Source organism: Haplochromis burtoni, unplaced genomic scaffold (genome assembly GCF_018398535.1).
Source record: "Haplochromis burtoni strain Fernald_Lab_line unplaced genomic scaffold, NCSU_Asbu1 Contig_12, whole genome shotgun sequence".
NCBI classification, from domain to species: domain Eukaryota; kingdom Metazoa; phylum Chordata; class Actinopteri; order Cichliformes; family Cichlidae; genus Haplochromis; species Haplochromis burtoni.
In genome coordinates, this window is record NW_024582373.1 from 204,422 (window position 1) to 222,584 (window position 18,163).

At 39.8% G+C, this 18,163-nt stretch overlaps 1 protein-coding gene across 2 annotated transcripts in view; it reads right to left on the minus strand.

The window, feature by feature from the left end:
• Window positions 1-7,985, minus strand: part of LOC102302284 (caM kinase-like vesicle-associated protein) — a 42,597-nt gene extending 34,612 nt beyond the window's left edge. Inside the window, exons 1-2 of one of the 2 annotated variants that reach the window (XM_042214457.1) lie at window positions 7,968-7,985; window positions 7,529-7,720 (exon numbers count right to left, since the gene is read on the minus strand). The gene's annotated coding sequence lies outside the window, so the exon portion shown is untranslated. Of the gene's footprint in view, window positions 1-7,528; window positions 7,804-7,967 lie in introns of those variants that run through there. The other variant, XM_005915259.3, reaches the window with a different exon arrangement.
• Window positions 7,986-18,163: the final 10,178 nt, after the last annotated feature.

The window sequence follows — 18,163 nt, forward strand, 5'->3', positions numbered from 1 at the left end:
AGCAGGAACAGTTGTTTTGAATGATTTTTTTATTAGATCTGCTCATTCAAGTCTACCACCTGCTCCCTCGGCTCAGTTTCCCTCCTCCCTTATCTGTAGTCGAGTGGGATTCATTCAATGTGAAGCTTCTACTTCTTATTAAAGAAGAAGGTTGTCAAATTAGCAAAGGATACAAATTTGCTCAGATATGGGACAGACTGAGACAAAACTACTGTCTGAAATCTTGGAATATGGCTGAATCCATCAGGATGTCATAATACAACAACATGTATGAAGGATAGATGGGTCTTTTGCAGTGATGATCTTAGAACTATCACCTAAATGTGCAGTCCTGTTTGGCATATCGAAACTTATTGTTGAGTTCGGCTCATTGTTTACCTAAACACAGTGTTTTGGGCCATTGTTAGCAGTCCTACTGTTCCACTGTTCATGAACGTCTAAATTTAGATTTACTTTAAACTTTTAAATAGAAAAACAAAGATCTAATTGTAACGGGAAATAAACATAAACACAAGATCAACCCAAACCAATCTAATACCAGAGAAAGAGAGCTGATAGCTGGGATATGTGCTGCAAAGCCAGTTCGGGATATCCTGGGTTTTACTCAACCCAAAATTCACAGTCCCATTAAGCGGTGTCATGAGGGTGTTTTCAACTCTGTTTGTGAACCCAGGTGTTCTGAATCTAACTGTGAGAGGTGAAATAGGCAAGTGTAGCTGTGTATTTCTCTCAAGAACTCAAAGCTATATGCTGCATACAAAGCCACGAGAGAAAACTGGCAAAACTGTTCCATCAATAGGGCACAAGGAGAGCATCTAACAATAATTACACTTGTGTATTCCAGTGATTAAATATGTTGCTTTGATATATTCTTGTAGTGCGTAAGTCAGTTTTAGCCTCATTCTTTGTGCTGGAATCCTGACAGTATTAAATGATCCTGGGAGCTTAATATATAGTCATAATTCAAAACAGTATGAAGGCTTACTTGCAGGTCTTATAGTGTCAACAAATGCAAGGCTTTAAAGCTCTAATCGCTCTGTCTTTTAGGATTATATCACCATACAAAGACCTTTAGAGCAATGAAATGGCAGCTCCCAATGCTGAGAATTTATTTCTTTTATATAAGATAAGTAGGCGCTCATCAGGGAAGGACACTTTTTTAAAAAATTTTTTGTAAGAGCCCCTCTCACAAGCTGTCCACCGTGCTTCACTGGATCTTCTATGCAAGGCGGTGCTTTTATATGCATTGATATAAATCATTGCACGATATAAATCATCTCGCACATAACTTTTCTTGAGAAGGTTGTGTCGTCTTAAACACTCTGAGAATAAGGATAACAAGGTTAATAAGGATATCAGCCGTTAGATGACTTTCTGTTTTGTTTCTAAAAGTAAAAAGCTAGACTCCACCCACACAAGATAGGCAAACATGTACATTTAGCACCTAAAAAGAGTGCTAATTTCCTCAAGAGATCAGAAGTAAGAGAGGTGATAGTGGGCTTTTTTAGTGGTTTTAGGTTTCTGTTCTGTAACTTCCTTTTATAGTCCTGAACTATCACTTGAGCATCACCCCAAGCTTTTGGCTTTGGCCCTCTGCATCTGGGGTCCTGTTTTTCAGGCCCTCCTCTCCTGTGGTTCATTATACAGCTTTTTATGAAGTTGCATAACAGCTTGGTGTCAACTGTTTGCTTTAGCTTTCTCTCTCAAGGTGACATCTGGTCAGTGTTGTGTTCACAACCAGTTTCCAGGGCCCCCAAAGTGGTCAACAACCCCTCAGATAACCCAGGTTTAATGCTGTGTTTTATTGAGGCAATAAAGATAATGGCAGCTGCATACAACTAGCCAATGCCAAGCTATTTAAACAACAATTAAAAATCAGAATCCTACTTCCATTTGGAAATTACTAATTTGAGAATATACAATGAGACAATAGTGATTAAGCCTGCAGTTCACGTATGATTGAAGTTGCCTCCTTTAGAAAAAACAAAATCCTTGCCCTCCTTTAACATTTCTGATTTAATTGCACACTGTCTTAAAAGCTGCCAGCTCTATCACCGAGCCTTTCCTCCCCAGTCTCCTCTTTTCTGCCAGAAGCCAAAGCCGCAGTGTTACACTTCTGAAAACTGCAAACTGACAAATCTGAGCTTGTCATCTTGCTTGAAATCCAGAGCGAAGTCAGAAAACACACACAGACAATACAGCCTGCTCAAGCTGAAATACGCCTCCGTTTGAAGGTGTCTAAAAAATACTTTCTATCCCTCAGGCTGAATTCAGACTCTTATTAAGTCCTGATTCAGGGTGCAACTCAAGGCACATCTCTGCCCACGTGACCATGGTGACAAACGACCAGAGTGCCATTGATTGTAGTCACGCAACAGCCCCGTTGTATTCAGGTCCTGTCATACAACTTTAATGAAAACAGATTGCCCCTGTCCTTCAACTGTGCAACATGCAACAGGGACCAGAGCCACATGTAGGCAAGACAGTATTAAAAGAGACAGAAAAACCAATAACATTCCTCATGCGCAGAACACAACAAACACGAAAGTGCTTCATTTTTTTGTCCCAGATAATAATCTTGTTACATCGACGGCAGTTTTTTTATTTAACTGAATTCGGAAATTAAAAGGAAATATCGCTAGAAATTTCAACACATTTCATCAGCGTTTTGTTCTATAGGGCAGAAACATACTGCAGACATGCACCGATGTGCAAAATGTCAACGTCTAAATTTTCTTTAGACCCTCAAATATTAATGGAAACAACACTTTGTTTCAAGATTCAACACCACAAATCAACATCGCTTTAAGCCCCCTTTTTCTTCTCACTACTGTGAATGAGAAAATAACAGAGCAGGCAAAGTAGGGTGACAAACTGCCAATGACAGCAATAGGTAGCCTGTTACTTCTAATGCAGTGTGAAAAGGAGGAGATGTGCCAGATCAGGACCACACCAACGTCACTGCCTGATTTTTGCATAAGCAACTCACTTGCGGATGAAAATGTCAGACAACGGCAGAGCGAATCAATCCTGAGGTGAAATATTAATCTGCTTCAATTTAAAATTCCCCTTTAAATTTTCTATTTGTGGATGGCCACGCAGGGTGGCTGTTTGATGCTTCGTGGTGCTGTGGTAACCCTTCCTCTAAAGATGAGGTTTGAGGATAGAAACAACTCCTTCCTGCGTGATTTCCACATGGACACACTCTCTCAATTTATAAGGCTCTTAATTGTTTCCTCTCCGTAAACAGAGCCGGCAGCGTGACATGTTACAACACAACCACGCTCCGTGTCTTCCCCTGGTACGACCCATAATGACTCATGTCAACAACTTGTCCCAAGTGCCTGCAGAGAAGAAACCAGCCTAATAAGAAAGCAGCGGCGAGAGACTGACAATCCACAGCTGATCTGCTCTACAGAGCGTGCACTGGCATCTTTCTTTTTTTCTTTTCCCATCAGCTTCCGCCTCCCTCACAACACCAAATTACAAAACACGTTGCAGTAAATAAGCAGAGCTGCAATACTAAGGAGAGAAACAAACAAAGCATCTTAAAAAAGTAAAGGTGAGAGTAAACAATGATCCATGCGAGGCACTGCACAGTCAGTGGTGTGTGGAAGTTGAAACATGGACAAAAATAGTTTCCTGATACATATTGCATGTGCAACTACAGCCTGTAGCTCAGTGCTGTGGAAGTATCATTATACTGAACAACTCTTGAGGCGTGCAGATGTCAGAGCCTATTTTACAGCCTCTGAAAACTTGATCTCTGATATTAGACTAGGATCTCACAAGTAAAAAGACATTAGCTGAGGCAGATTTCACAAAATATTTGAAGTTCCATTTATTATTATTATTATTTTTTTAATAAACTCATCTAATGCATATCATTAGAGCTCTGTGGGTGTGGATTCATTGGATTTCACTGATTGTATATGAAACTTGGACGTAACTACTGTGACTTTTAAAGCCTTGGTCAGAGTAACTTGTAATCGTTGCATCTTAGTTTCTGAAGCCAGTCAAACCAGTCTGGACTCCAACATCATGTCATATGTAGTAAGACTTGAAGAGATCAGGGAAGAGGTCTTTTGTGAGGAGTCTCTCACTGATTAGTAAGAATGTACTGAGTTCACTTTTCACAGAAGCTATGTCCATCTTTCATACAGAGTCTATGTGAAAAAGAAAAAGAACATAATTAGATTCTTAAATACTGGATTGATGCAAAAAGAGTTTTTTTGCATCTGCGTTTTCAAACAGTCGCCCAACTTCCCACTGGATAGAAGGACAGAGAAAAAAACATACATGAAATGTCCCGTGTGATTAAAAACAGAGGATGATGCTCAGTCCACCTGACTGATTTTATATTTTATCGATTTTATACATCGGTGCACAATTCCAGACGCTGACTGTTGCATGCCACTCATGAAAGTGATGATGGTCAATTCCACAGATGTATTTTCTTCTTCTGCTTTTATCAGCCTCCCAATGTATAATAATAAATCAGTAATAACATTTATTATTATAACTGCTGTGAGGTGTTTTAACAGTCAGAGGATGATCTGGAAGGCTGTTTGTATTGAAAATTCATTACTATAGGAGCTGTACCGTAGGAGCTTACAAGGATTCTGACAGTCAACCAGTAATGTATGCATACACTGTATGCTCAGTGTACTCATTTTAAATGCAACCTCCCTCTCTGTCACAAACGTGAGCGTCTTCTCTTTCATGTTGAGATTAGCAGCTTAATGTTAGATGCTGCATTGCGTGAGTGCTTAACAGCTGCCACAGGTATCACTGCAGGATTTTTTACTATAGTATACCCCTTATTTTCCTCTCACTCACTTGTCACAGTGGGGTATTGATCCACTGTAAATGGAGTGCTACAAGCACGGATACAGCAGCCGCTGTGCACTTAGTCTCTGACTTGATGGTATCACTTATTCCTGCTTGGCCGCTTGAGTCACGTGAGGCCAGCTTCGACTTCAATTTGATGGGCGGACAGGAGCCGCAGCAAAATTAGGAAAGCTGTCAAATGAAGCATATTAATTTAAACAGGGCACCCTGAATCAGAGATAATAGTGGCAGCATTTGACGTACGTGGAAGTGGAAGTCAGCATGATTTATTTTGTTTACAGTATATGGTTTGCTGTGAGCATCACATCATATTTGCATGGCACAACATTTATGAAACTGAGGGTCTGCAGGCTGTTTGGAAATGGTTTCTAATGAGCAACAATGCATCATGCAATTTAATTTTCTCTCTGCTGAAATGTAGCATTTAATATGTTTGGCATGCTTATTAAGTCTAGAAAAATATTTTTTTTAAGTGAAATAAACAGTTTAAATGGTAAAAATGTGTATCTATGAGGCATACCTCACATCTGTGTTATGTAAAGTCAATACAACAGTCAGCCTCTGCAGTGGCTGAGTATCCACATGCCTTTTGATTCCGCTCTTCAAAAGGAGAGACCGCACTCACACGCTACAGTCCTCATAAAAACAGCCCGTCCCATCTCTTATTACTTTATCTCTAACCCTGCCACACTCGGTGGATGTTTCTTCTGACTTAAGTCATTAAACTCCCCTCGCCCACTATGTTTATTTTCTCACAACATTGAAAACAATGTAATGAAAAATACCACACTGGGAGCATCTGTGTAAGCAGCACAGCCTCCTCCAAAATGAGCAAACTCCTCTGCTCCTCCTCATCACTGCATCACTGTTTCCACTTGTTAGAGCAGAAAAGAAATGCTATATATATATGATAATCTCACCGGTCCTCTGTGTGATATCTCACTGCAGTACATACCAATTTATGTACCAATATTGTGGCTCACTCTGTGTTCAGATCTACACACAGTACAGGCGCTCAGCACAACTCAGCTTTTTATGTTGGTCTTGCACATTAGTGGCTCTCAGCGGTCCCACAAAAATTTTAATGAGCACAAATAAACTATCTCAGAGACAAAGGATACAGTGTAATATTACATAATTGAATGTGCTGCAGTACTTTGAGAAAAAGCACAGATTTGAATGAGCAAACCTCGTGAAAGTGATCCCACAGCTACTTCTACAGACCAGGGGAACCAGCTCTGCTCTTCTCCCAATTATTTCTATTAATTAGCAATGTTACTGTTGTCCTCGTAGATAAACCAACAATAACAGATTCGTACATTTGCATTTGCCTTTTTCAAAACAGTCGCTGCACCTTCCACATCTATATTGTGCCAGAAGCTCACGCAGAGTCAAGAGCAGTTGCAATGCAAAGTTGGAGCAGCTCTCTCCCCGGAGATCTAATTGTGTACAAATTGCGAGGCTAGGTGGTAATCTGCTGCACTTTCCTGCTGCCACTGGGGCCACATGGGGTTAAGCGGAGGTCTGGACCTCTTCTGGGACTAAACAAATCATTACATACAGCTCACCAGTGCATCACCCTTCTTAAAGTACCTTAAGGACATGAGTTAATGATGAATGGCATGACTCTATAATGGAAATGCTGTAGTATTTATTTTCCTATGTAATTCTGAGTGTGACTCAATCATCTGGCAAGGGTACAGCTTCTATCCATTGCTAGCTGTTCTTGAGAGATCCTGATTTCAGCATAAAAAATAAAAAAATCGAAGATTTCCAACAAAACTAAACTTAATTGAATTAATACAAAGGTCATCAGTGCAATTTAGTGGTTTAAATTACCACTACCTAAAACATTTGCCCCTCATGACATATGTGAGGCATAATGAAAAACATGTCATTAAAACTTTTTGTTGATTAATTTGACCTGATTTGACCCGAACACGACAGGAAGGTTAAGTCAATTTTTTACATTCACATCTGGAAGTTTTCATCTGCTTCTGAGCAATGACAAAATGACTTAAGGTAAACCTCATTCAACAGCAGGTCTCAAAGGAACATTATTGACCTTTGACATGTCACCGTTTGCCAGCTTTTTTTCCCCACGGTGAAAGTTTGCTCTGCAGAGTGGCAATCGCCAGCACCGATCGTTTTATGATTGAATTTATCTGGGTGATGTGAGAGCATCTCCTGCACGTTCAGCATCAGCACGTACTGTGCATGTGTTTGTGCCGGGGGAACCAGTGAAGATAGAGTGCTGTAATAAACTCTGGGAATAGAAACTAGAGTGAAACTTGCTGTTAAGAATAAATAAATAATTAAACAAGGATTGGAGGTGTTAAGGATTCCAGTTCATTCTTCTGTATTCTTATTATTGGCGGACTTTGTTACATATTCAAATCCAGTTTTCTTGTGGATGCGATCACTAATGAAAAAGTGGTAACATGTGGTAAAATGTGGATGTCACATAACTTCATTTTATATATATATATATATAGTAACCAAAATCGTAAGGTTGCAATAGTCAGGTTATTCAGCACATTCTACAGAACGAACCCAAATGTTTGGGTTTACTAAACAGATCGATAAAATAAAGCCTGTACGTGGTCGCTTTTTTTCTCTTTCACATTCCTAAATGTGGACGGCTATTCAGAAAAGAAAAAAAAACACCACAACTTACCTTGACTCCAAATTCCGCCACTAAACGTAGGATCCAGTGCCTGTCAAAGTCGAGTCTGTCCTCACTCCCCACTCCTATTACACTTTACGTCCCTGTGAAGTTCAGAGAAATAAAAAGTACTTCTACAGCCGATTCTAGCGCTCCTGCAGCCTGTGGTACTGTACCATCTGTTGTGCCCGTGTGCGTCGAGATCTGCACGGAGAGCAGGAGAGGAGATAGGAGGAGAAAGGAGGGGAGGAGGGGAGAAAAGGGAGCGAAGGGTCCGGAGCGCACGGCACAGCGAATAGGACAAGGTGGGAAAGGAGGAGGAGAAGGCAGAGGGTGGGGCAGAGACAGGAGTTAATCTCAGATATACTGATAAAACTAAGAAAAGCGGAAAGAAAAGAAGTAAATTAAAAGAAAAAAAGTGATTTTAGGGTTAAGCGAGTTGAGATGTAACCTTCAGATAGGCTCACTCCTTTGTAACCTCGAGTGATTGATTGACACATAAAAGCGGTGTGAACGTATTATGCGTGTGTAAGTTTGCTACCAGCAACTGTGTTTTAACAAACTTAGCCGTCAGAACGGAAGGGAACGCCGGGTGTGGGTGATGTAATGACACGAATAGAAAAAAAAAATGACTCTGACCGATGTGCTGGCAGCAAATCAGAGCCATGAAGCTTCTGCTATGGCTCAGTGTGATGGACTGATTTACTTTGATTTACCGAGTAAGGAAACAACACTGACAGATTTAATGATCTTTATATTTTTTTAGTGCATCACTTAAATACAGATTCAATCAGTTTATTTTTTAAAATCCTTCTTAATTAATGTTCTAGTGCCTCCTTTCAGACTCCACACCGTTTAGGTGACGTAAACTCATTTGTACCATCGTTTGTTTGCTTGTTTCTTGTTCCGTGTTAAAATGTTTTCACCTTTTTTCTTTTTCCTTCTTTCTTTTTTGAAATAGAGGTGTTGATCCAGCTGTGAGGTTACAGGTTGACTTTTTTACAATCAACAAATGCACTTCATTGAGACCTGCATTTATGGCCTTTAAAGCCCATACAGGTATATGAGCACATAAACGAGGAATTGTGAAAAAGAAAAAGAATTCTTACACGAATTGTTTTTAAATCTGTAAATAATGATGATAAATAAATAAATGATTGTACAATCACGTGCACCTCCAGACATTTTTCATAAGTGTGGCCATGTGGGGAGCGACTAAAAGTACTGGGATGGCACACCAAAGATACAAATTGCAGTTTTACTGTACTGTTGTCAAATATAGATTACTTGAAAAATATGTCCAAAAAGAAAGGATATGCCTAGTTAATTTCCTGCTATTAAAGAAAATAGGTACAAATGACAACCAAATAAGATTTTGAAATCCATGATAATCTGTTTTAATAGATTCATTGACAGACTGACTGAATGGACGTCCCAACCATCACTTTAATGATTCTTAGCAGATTTGAGGAGAAGCAGCTGAAGTTATAGTAAAATAATGCCATCACATCACAAAATGATCTTTTAAAATCTCTTAATTGGAGAATGAACTACGATCTTTAGTTAATTCTCATGATTATTCTGTATGTTCAACCATTTAAAGTTATTGCATTTTAACATGTGGAGTTTTCTGTGGAGATCTTTATAATCCCATCTTGTGGCTTTTTTGTGACACAACTGGCAAAGTTTTATGTTTTATTCAGTAGGTATTGCATCAAACCATTTTGGAGTGTAGTGCTTTTTGTGATTATATGACTATATCTTTAGTATAAAGGAGTTCCACTGACAACCGTACAAAGATGATGGCAGAAATCTCTCTGGGTCACTGCCATGTCACAAGTACAATGAGAAAATCTGTTTTTTTCTTGTTTTTTTTTCTTCGCTGGGATGCAGGAACCTATATGAAGCTAATTCAAGAATCTGACTGTTATTGGAGATGAAATGTTGCTCTAACATTCTAAAAACCCTGAAGCATCCTAATGTCCACAAACATTAGAAATGAAGTGTGGGGGGAACATATAGGCTAATGGAAAACCTGGTACTGAAAGCAACAAATGGATGGAGACGACATTCAATGCTCCATATGTGCTCACAAATAAAAGGCCAAAAGAGTCCAGAAATTATATTTAATAGAAACAAAGATTTTTAATAACTAATCTAAATGAATTACTCTAAAGACTCCCAACAAACTGTTTTACAAACTGTTCTACCACCTCGTGCAAAAAGAAATAGATTCAGCAGAAATCTGCTGAGCCAAATAAACCTGAAGCTTCCCACCCAGGACGAACATTTTCGCTGCGTCGCAGACAGACCGTTGACCGCGGTATCGCTGGGTGCCATCTGGAAGTATTGAGAGAAGCCAACATGTCATACTGGTCATTTATAACTAATGCCAACTGGGATCACGAGTTTTCAGCTGTTCACGATGTGCTCACCAGCATCGATCACTCTTACGATGGCGTGGCAGAGGAGCTTTGCAGCAAAGCGAGGTCATTTATTTCCAGGGATCGGTGCACTGTGTTGAATAGTTTTACCTCAGCCTTCTCAGAAGCATGTGTTATGAAACACTAATCTTTTTTAACCAAGCGTACGTGTTGATTTTTATACTTCTAGGTGATAATAGTTAAGCTTGACCTCTGGATACACCTGTTACCTGTTACTTCCTCTTTCTAGCAGACACGACACTGAGAGCAGTCTAGTAACTGAAATTTTGATAAGAAAGCAAGCCAGGATTCATCAAGAACTAAGCATTATTTCCTGAGCTGCTACAAAGTTTACCTGTTTAAGGAGATATTAATATACTTCTTATCTCTCTCTGCATGTTCACGAACAAAGGAATAAAGCAAAAAAAAAGACAGGATTTATAATGCTGAGTGGCACAGAGCAACATCTGACACGTTTAACAGTTAGTCACTTTGTTGTCAGTCACGACTACACCTGTGATGTAATGAGGCAAAGCAGTAGTTAGTGCAGAATGTAGACTCAGCTGTCATCTCGACTCAGAGACAGACGAGAGTCTCGGGGATCTGTCGCTACAACATCATGTTCTTCCTCATTGTGCTGCAGTCTCAAAAAATGTCTTAGAGTCGACATCGTTTCTTTTTCTGCTGATACTTTTCATTGTAGTGCACACTTACTGACACGTGTTCTTAAGGTAGAGGACCAAGTAGCCTTTTAATTCATTTACAGCATGAAACTATGAAGGGCTTGTCCTGCATAGTGTCCATATGAAGCGTGATTATCATATTCTGTGTCCTCCCTACTCACGCTTTTTTCTTTGTTGTATTTCTGTCCCTAATTATCTTCTCCGGTCGTTATTCACGGCGTGCCAAGTACTTTTGCTCACAGACTGTGCTGTTTTGCCGCAAACGCCTGATATCACCACAGCATCCGTGGCCTTGTAGCATCACGGCGCTAAAGCTGGAGTTGCTATAGCAACGGGTGATGAGAGGGGTTATTTTTCTGTGTTCGTGAACATATTGAGGAGATGATGGGGAAAAGATGATTTTTAATCAGTCATCAGCCTGATAGCGTTGTGCAAGCGCAACCCCACAGCACGCCAGGCATTTTAAAAGCCTGCAGAGTAATAAATGTCAACCTGTTATTGTTCCTTAACTCCAAAACATGCCAGGACACTGAATCTGATGTAATCAGTATAATATGTCGCTGTGATTTTTTTGGTAGCCATCCATGATTAAATGGTTCCTCTGGCAGCAAACTGCATCAGAACAGATTCTCCTGAAACAAGCTTTTCAGATGACGCGAAATCATGAAGGGCGCAGTGTGATTCGGTGTGGCCCCTGCGGAGGGGGTGCTGCTGTCACTTGTAAAGGTCACAGCTGCAGGCATCAACAGCAATGTAAGTTTTATATGATTATTTAGCAATTGAACATAATCACTGCAGATGTTAAGGTGATTGCAATGCACTTTGAAATGCAGTAAATTTAAGATTTTTTTTTGCCAAATGTTTGAGTGCAGGGAAGACTGTGAGGAACAATATGGTAACAAAACATAGTTTATAAGTAATTTTGTCATAAATGAGTACTATAGAGCACAGTATTACATTTTTAAAACATTACAAACAAATATGATACAGGCTATATTATTAATGTCAAATCCAGTCATGGAAGCTTTAAGATCCTCAGTTTTTCTCTCTGGATAAGAAAGCATTATTCTCATTATAAATCATTGAAAGAGCAAACCATGTGAATTTAAACAATTCTGTGGATTCTGTCATTGCAAGTCACATCTCTCCAGAGGAAAGCTGATCTTTTTTTAAAATTTTACCTCCTCCCATCACAGCCCATCACAGCACTTAGAGGACTCTTTGCAGCCAGTGGATTTATCCACTTGCCCAAGATTTTTTTTAGCATCCTGCATCATAGCTAATGGTGAAAAAGAAATTAAAATTAGAACAACCAAAAGGCAGCAGAGGGTAAATATGGGATCTGGTTCTCACTATGTTACATAATGATACTCTTGAATAACGTCAATGGCAAATGATTTGAGTTGCAAAGAAGCAATGAGAGAACCTGCTGACCTCAAAGGGCTTTTTCATTTATTTTCAATACACTTAGCCAGAAGTGCCTCTGCTGCTCACGTTAAAATGCACAAATCAAAATTTGAGACTTTGCAATGTGTCTTTTAATCCTTCATAGGGTTTCAACATGGTAATTTTTAAATGTGTCTGAGTACTAAACAAACCCCAGTGTGCCAGGCTAGATCTAATATTTTATCAGAAGCAGAGAGATTTTAACTTACACTGAGCGATGTAGTGTAGAGTTTAATTATTAGATAGCTGCAAAAGATGCTTTTTGTTTTGTTTTTTCTTTTCTTGCTAAAATGAAAAGCCGATCACAGGGAGCCTTATTCACCATTCCTCTCTCGTAAAGCTGATTACGCTCCAGCAGGTGAGTGTGCTGGCATCAAATGTTTAAGTGCCAGAGCTCAGAGGGGTTTTCAGTGCAGGCACACAGCCAAGTGGAGAAGCTGTTCAGCATTCAAATGTCTTCATGTCTGTTTATTTATGGCAGGTACTGTATCGGTACTTGCCAAGAGTCTCTGTGCTATTTCTGGTTCCCCTGAAATAACAAACAAAGGAAGCTCATTTTTTTTGCGAGGTGCTTTAAGGACCACATTTAGATTATATGAATGGAAAACTATGGTCACCATAGAAATAAATGCTCAACATATGTTATTACACAAACCTGTTTCAGGCATCAGTGCACCCACCTCTTCTTCCCTGGACAGCTGGATGCATTGCTTTGCCCTGTTTCTGCCACTTGTGTTCAAGTTTAACTTTCAAGCACCGCCTGTTAACCAAAGCTGTGTTGGCTTTCCGTGAGAGTGATTTATTAAGTTCTTATCAGAATCGTACCAGCATGGCTAACACAGAGAGAGTTAGACAACCATTCACAACACTCACATTCACACCTATGGGCAATTTGGATTCACCAATTAACCTAATACCACTACGTGTGGGAGGGAGTACCCAGCGTGAACTCACACAGGCATGGGGAGAACATGCAAACTCCACAGATGGCACAATTGAACCCTTGACCTCCTTGCTGTGAGGCAACAGTGCTAACCACTGGACCACCATGCTGCCTGTAATAGATTCATTCACTCACTCATTCATTCATTCGCATTTATATTCATAATTTGCAATCACCAATGAACTAAATAAGCATGCATTTCAGGAGGAAGCCTGAGCACCCAGAGGGAACTTTGATGACACTCAGCATCATGTTTGGAGGCTGAGTTTTAGATGGTCCACAGCAAGCATTTATATATGTCTGCAGAGGCATTCCTTCAAAGAAGCATATACTCCAACAAGAAGCCAGCCTCTGACACAAGTCGTGCTTTCCTTAGTCCTTATGCATGTATAATGTATTCACTTTGGAAAACAACAGTTGTCATCACAAAACACCAGCTGTGGACATCTTTATATAGGCAGAGGCCCTGCAGCTGATTTCTTATTTGGCATCCGTTGTCCTCGGGCTCTCTCTGTAGGCAAAGTCCATCAAAGTCCAGGCAAAGTGGTTTGAAGTGACAGCTTGAAACAAGAATATAGATGCAACATAGGATTGAATTGACACAAAAAGTAAAATAATGCAAGTTTACCATGCAGGGGAATGCAAACTACAGGGAGGGATAGTGCGCTTCAATTGGTTTTATCATAACAATGGTGTTTCAAAGTGACTTGAGATGTGTCCTGTGTCTGCAAAAGAGAGAGAGGGAGGGAGGGAGAGAGAGCATCTGAGGGTTACTTCATCATGCATTAATTATGACAGGATTTACTTTTCAGAGCAGTTTTTATATTCTTTTATTTTTATTATAACCAACTGCCAGGGGTTAGAGGCAAAATTCAGTCAGTGAAAAGCTTTCTTTCCAGGAAATAGTTTTTTCTCATCTATCAAAAATAAAATTTAGATGAACGTGATTAAGTTTTCGGATTCAAAAGAAAAATTATTCTCTGTTGGAAATGTTTTAAAGCTCATCCAGCTAGTAGGAGCCCTAGTTTCAAAGCTCCTTCTTCAACAGGACCCCCTTCATATCCCGAAGTTTGCTGTCAGTGATCAGTAGGGATGTTAATAGCTAGCTATTGTTCTTGTGTCCTTTTGAAGGGAACAGGGCTTGATGAGTCACATTCAGATTTTTAACAGTATCCTGCAATTCTGCTGAGCTACAGTAAAAGTCACCAGCAGTTTCCTGTGCCAGACTCTTCGGGTCCATCTGTCAGACTGATATCATACCACGAGATCAGAAGGGCTGCCAAACATTGTTGTAATCCTGTTTTGCACAAGGAAGTAAAACGGTGAAATAATCCTCTGCCAACAAACCGATGGATGTAAATTATCATAAAAGGATGTTTGATTGTGTTATACATCATCTTACTGTATACTGTTTTTGTGGGATAAACCTAATAAAGGCCAAAAGACATAGTGCTCTACATCGTCATCTTTTGAGGGCAATCAAAACTGTGCAGTTATTTGCAGCCAATGAAAAGAATGGCCACTCAGATCCTGATTAACAGTCATTACCAAGTCAGCTTTAACTGAAGGACTGAACCACTCAGAAAACCCTGGATTCACACATTTCCACTATTACCACTCGTGTTCTGTTTTGACTGCCAGGATCTAGTTAAACAGCTTTCCAACACTGAACTTTCAGACTATGAAGAGTTCTTTGGAAAGGGCTAGCATGTGAGAAGGATGTGGCGCTCGCTGCTTGGGGCGACCATCTGCAGAGCCTCTGGCGAAGAGCAGGTCATCCATAGTAATAGCTGTTTCTCAGTGCCATGCTGCTAAAGCCCCTCTCAAGGCAGAGAAGCACATGTGTTGCAGTTACCTCCTAGCACGTGGCATCATCAAGCAGAAAGAGACATCTTTGTGGTCCATGTGGTTCGTGGGCCAAAGAGCCACCTATCAAGTACCTCCAGCCTAGTTTATCTAGGAATACAACTGTTAGTGCTTGAGAAGTAATGTATGGAAGCCCGTTTCCACCAAAAAAAAAAAAAAAGGATCCATAACTCAAAATTTCGAGTTATTTTCTCGAAATTTCGAGTTATTTTCTCGAAATTTCGACATATTAACTCGAAATTTCAATTTATTAACTCAAAATTTTGAGAAAAGTAACTCGAAATTTCGAGTTAGCACTGCCAATCAATAATCTACGTGAATGACGTCATTTCCTTGTTACCCGGAAGCTGAAGCCCTCAGCTACAAATGCTACAGCTAAGCTACCGGTATTACATCCAGTCGTGAATGCACAGATTGCTGAGTTTTTTCAGCCTGGCTTCACAAATGATGAAATCCCTGTGTTATTAGCTGAATCACATGGTGTTACTATCAGCAAACGTACTCGCGAAAGCGCCAATTTGTTGGGATCCGTTTTTGAGTGCGCGTTCCTCTGCGCCATATGCTTCCGGGTAACAAGAAAGCGACCTCATTCACGTATATTTTTGATTGGCAGAGCTAACTTGAAATTTCGAGAAAATAACTCGAAATTTCGAGTTATGGATACTAGCTTTTTTGTTTTTATTTAGTGGCAGAAACGGGCTTCCATAGTAATGTCCTTCTCACTGGATTAGCAGGTATTTAGTCAAAGTCCATGTTAAAAGAATGCAGCAAACTATGATGGTGAGAGTGTGCTGATTCAGGTTGCAGTGCAACACGAAGTATAATCCATTAAGTCCACTTTGAATGACAAATCAATGAGGTTGAAGCTTTCTCAGATGCTCAAATTTGTACAGACACAGTTAATACTGTGAGACAGGATTTCAAACCACTCAGCTGTGGCAAAAGTTCAAACACATTCCTGTTTGTTTGTGATGTTAACACCCGATTTGCATCCCAGGAAACAGAATGAATGAAACAAATGATTCAAGGTTTAATGCAACTTTAACTTTTAACATTACTGATCTCAAACCACCATAATATTCTGTTTAGCCTGATGCTTGTTTTATGGTATTGCAAAGGTAATTTGCCTAAATAACCAGTATGCAACCAGTATGCTAACTTTTGCCAACCCTGACTCTACTTAGAATAATCATTTTCCAAAAAAAGATTACATAATTTCCACATGCTCATTTCTAAGCTACTTATTTGTTTGCTAACATACAAAATAAGTAAGCTCAGAACCAGATATTCTGACCATGCAATAACCAACTACAAGCGACATTAACATCAATTATTAGCCCTCAAATGTATTTGTGTTATAACAGAGGCTCAAACTTAAATACATCTCAAGCACAATAATGAAATAGAGAATCCAAAGATAGGAGCTACTGTTGTCAACCTGTTTTCAAGACAGCGTTAAGACAAGGAGGCGGGTGGGGGACTGAATACACAGTGCATACAGGATTGTAGCTTTCAGTGACACTGAATCTGCATATGGTAAGCAACTTGCTGGGCTTTGTAGTGCCCCCAAGACAATAGTGGTGCTAGCAATGACAAAAAGAAGTGCACAGGGATCTTAAACAGTAGGAATATACAAATGGTTGTAGTCCTGACCTGATGTGCAGCGTTTCAGGGTTGAACACTAAAATCTGCTTGTTCTCTGAGTGTAGCCATAGACCCTGTTTGAGCAGAGCTGGAGGTGCCAAAGGAGATGGCCAAGTATATATTAGCTGTGGTGTTTCTTGTTATTGTAGAACATTTATGATCTTATCCCGAACATCTATTGCAGCCTTTACATGGCAGTGCACTTAGAAATCAGCCTTTTGCTGCCACACTAGTACCCTTATGTTCTGACTATTATACTGTTAAAGTAGAATTATAGTTGCTGCTGATGTAAAAGAGAAACATGATTCTGTTAGCAATATAACTATTCCATTTGGAGAAAATGGACTTGAGTCCAATCAGATGCATCTCTTATAAATCAAATTGTAAAATTCAGAAAAGAAAACTCCGGGGGAATAAATGTCCTGCACAGTTGCAGCTATTACAGTGAGTCATGCTCACTGTGCTGTGTAATGGCAGCATTATAAAAAAAAGTGTCATTTTCAAGCTGAAATAGAGGTCAGGTTCTGATAAAGCTTTGAAAGGCAGGTGTGATTTATTACAGTCTATAAGAAGGCTGAACAGTCGTGAATCGCCATTTTCAGGTCGTGAGTTTCTCCTGATACAACCAATCTTGTTAACACGCCTTTATTTTCTATTAAACTCTGATCAAGTCTGCAGCATGACAGTTTTGGGCTCATACCTGAGGTCATGTCTGAAATTATAGTTAGATGATCTGAGTTGCCCTACTGTGAACTACTTCTGAATCACAGCTACCTCGCCAACAGGGGTGCTTCACAGACAGATGGTTTCCATGGCAACATTATTTGATAAGCTCTCTCAAAGCGATCAAAAGGGGGAATAAAAAGCCACCTACTTAATAAGTCATAGACTGGTGAGTGCGACTCTATCACTGCTTTGTGAAATTTGGATGTCAGTTTTTGCACAATGACAGCGGGTTTATTCAGGTGGAGGGCAATTATGTCGCTGTGAATCAAAATCCAATTGCATTTGGTGTACACAGCTCTCATATCGAAGTGCTTCCACTGATGCGCCACCAAAAAATGGCACGAAGACTAAAGTTATCAGAGTTATGAATATGTGAGATAAATGATAATCAGAGTTAAGTTTGCTAGATGGAAACAGAAGTTTAAAAATACTTTTTTATCTTTCTGCAGCTTATTATGTTTTCACTTGAGGGGCTGAATTTCAACCGAAAAATGTATGGGTCAAGATAAGTTTACCCAGCAGCTGCAAGGCTGTGAAAATCGTACATTGTGTCGGTGTGTGCTCATGCACCCTTTGTCTCCCTCTCCCCCTTCCTCTTATTTACCCTGTCTAATATGATTTATGATCTTACATAGAACCGAGAAAATGTTTGCATTAGATCACTGAAAGCATGACCCACATTTATATGTATCTTTGTCATATCTGCCACAACAAATCACTCACTAATCCTATATATACCAGCGTTAGACATGATTCATAAGCACCAACAATTAAATCGAACGATTACAGATTGGATGACACAACTTTATTTATGCATGCATGGTGACCTACAGTACAGGGCCCAGCATCATTATAGGCTGTTGAAGTTGGGTCTCGACAGCCTGGTTGCATAATCCACATTGTTATGTCCCAGTAC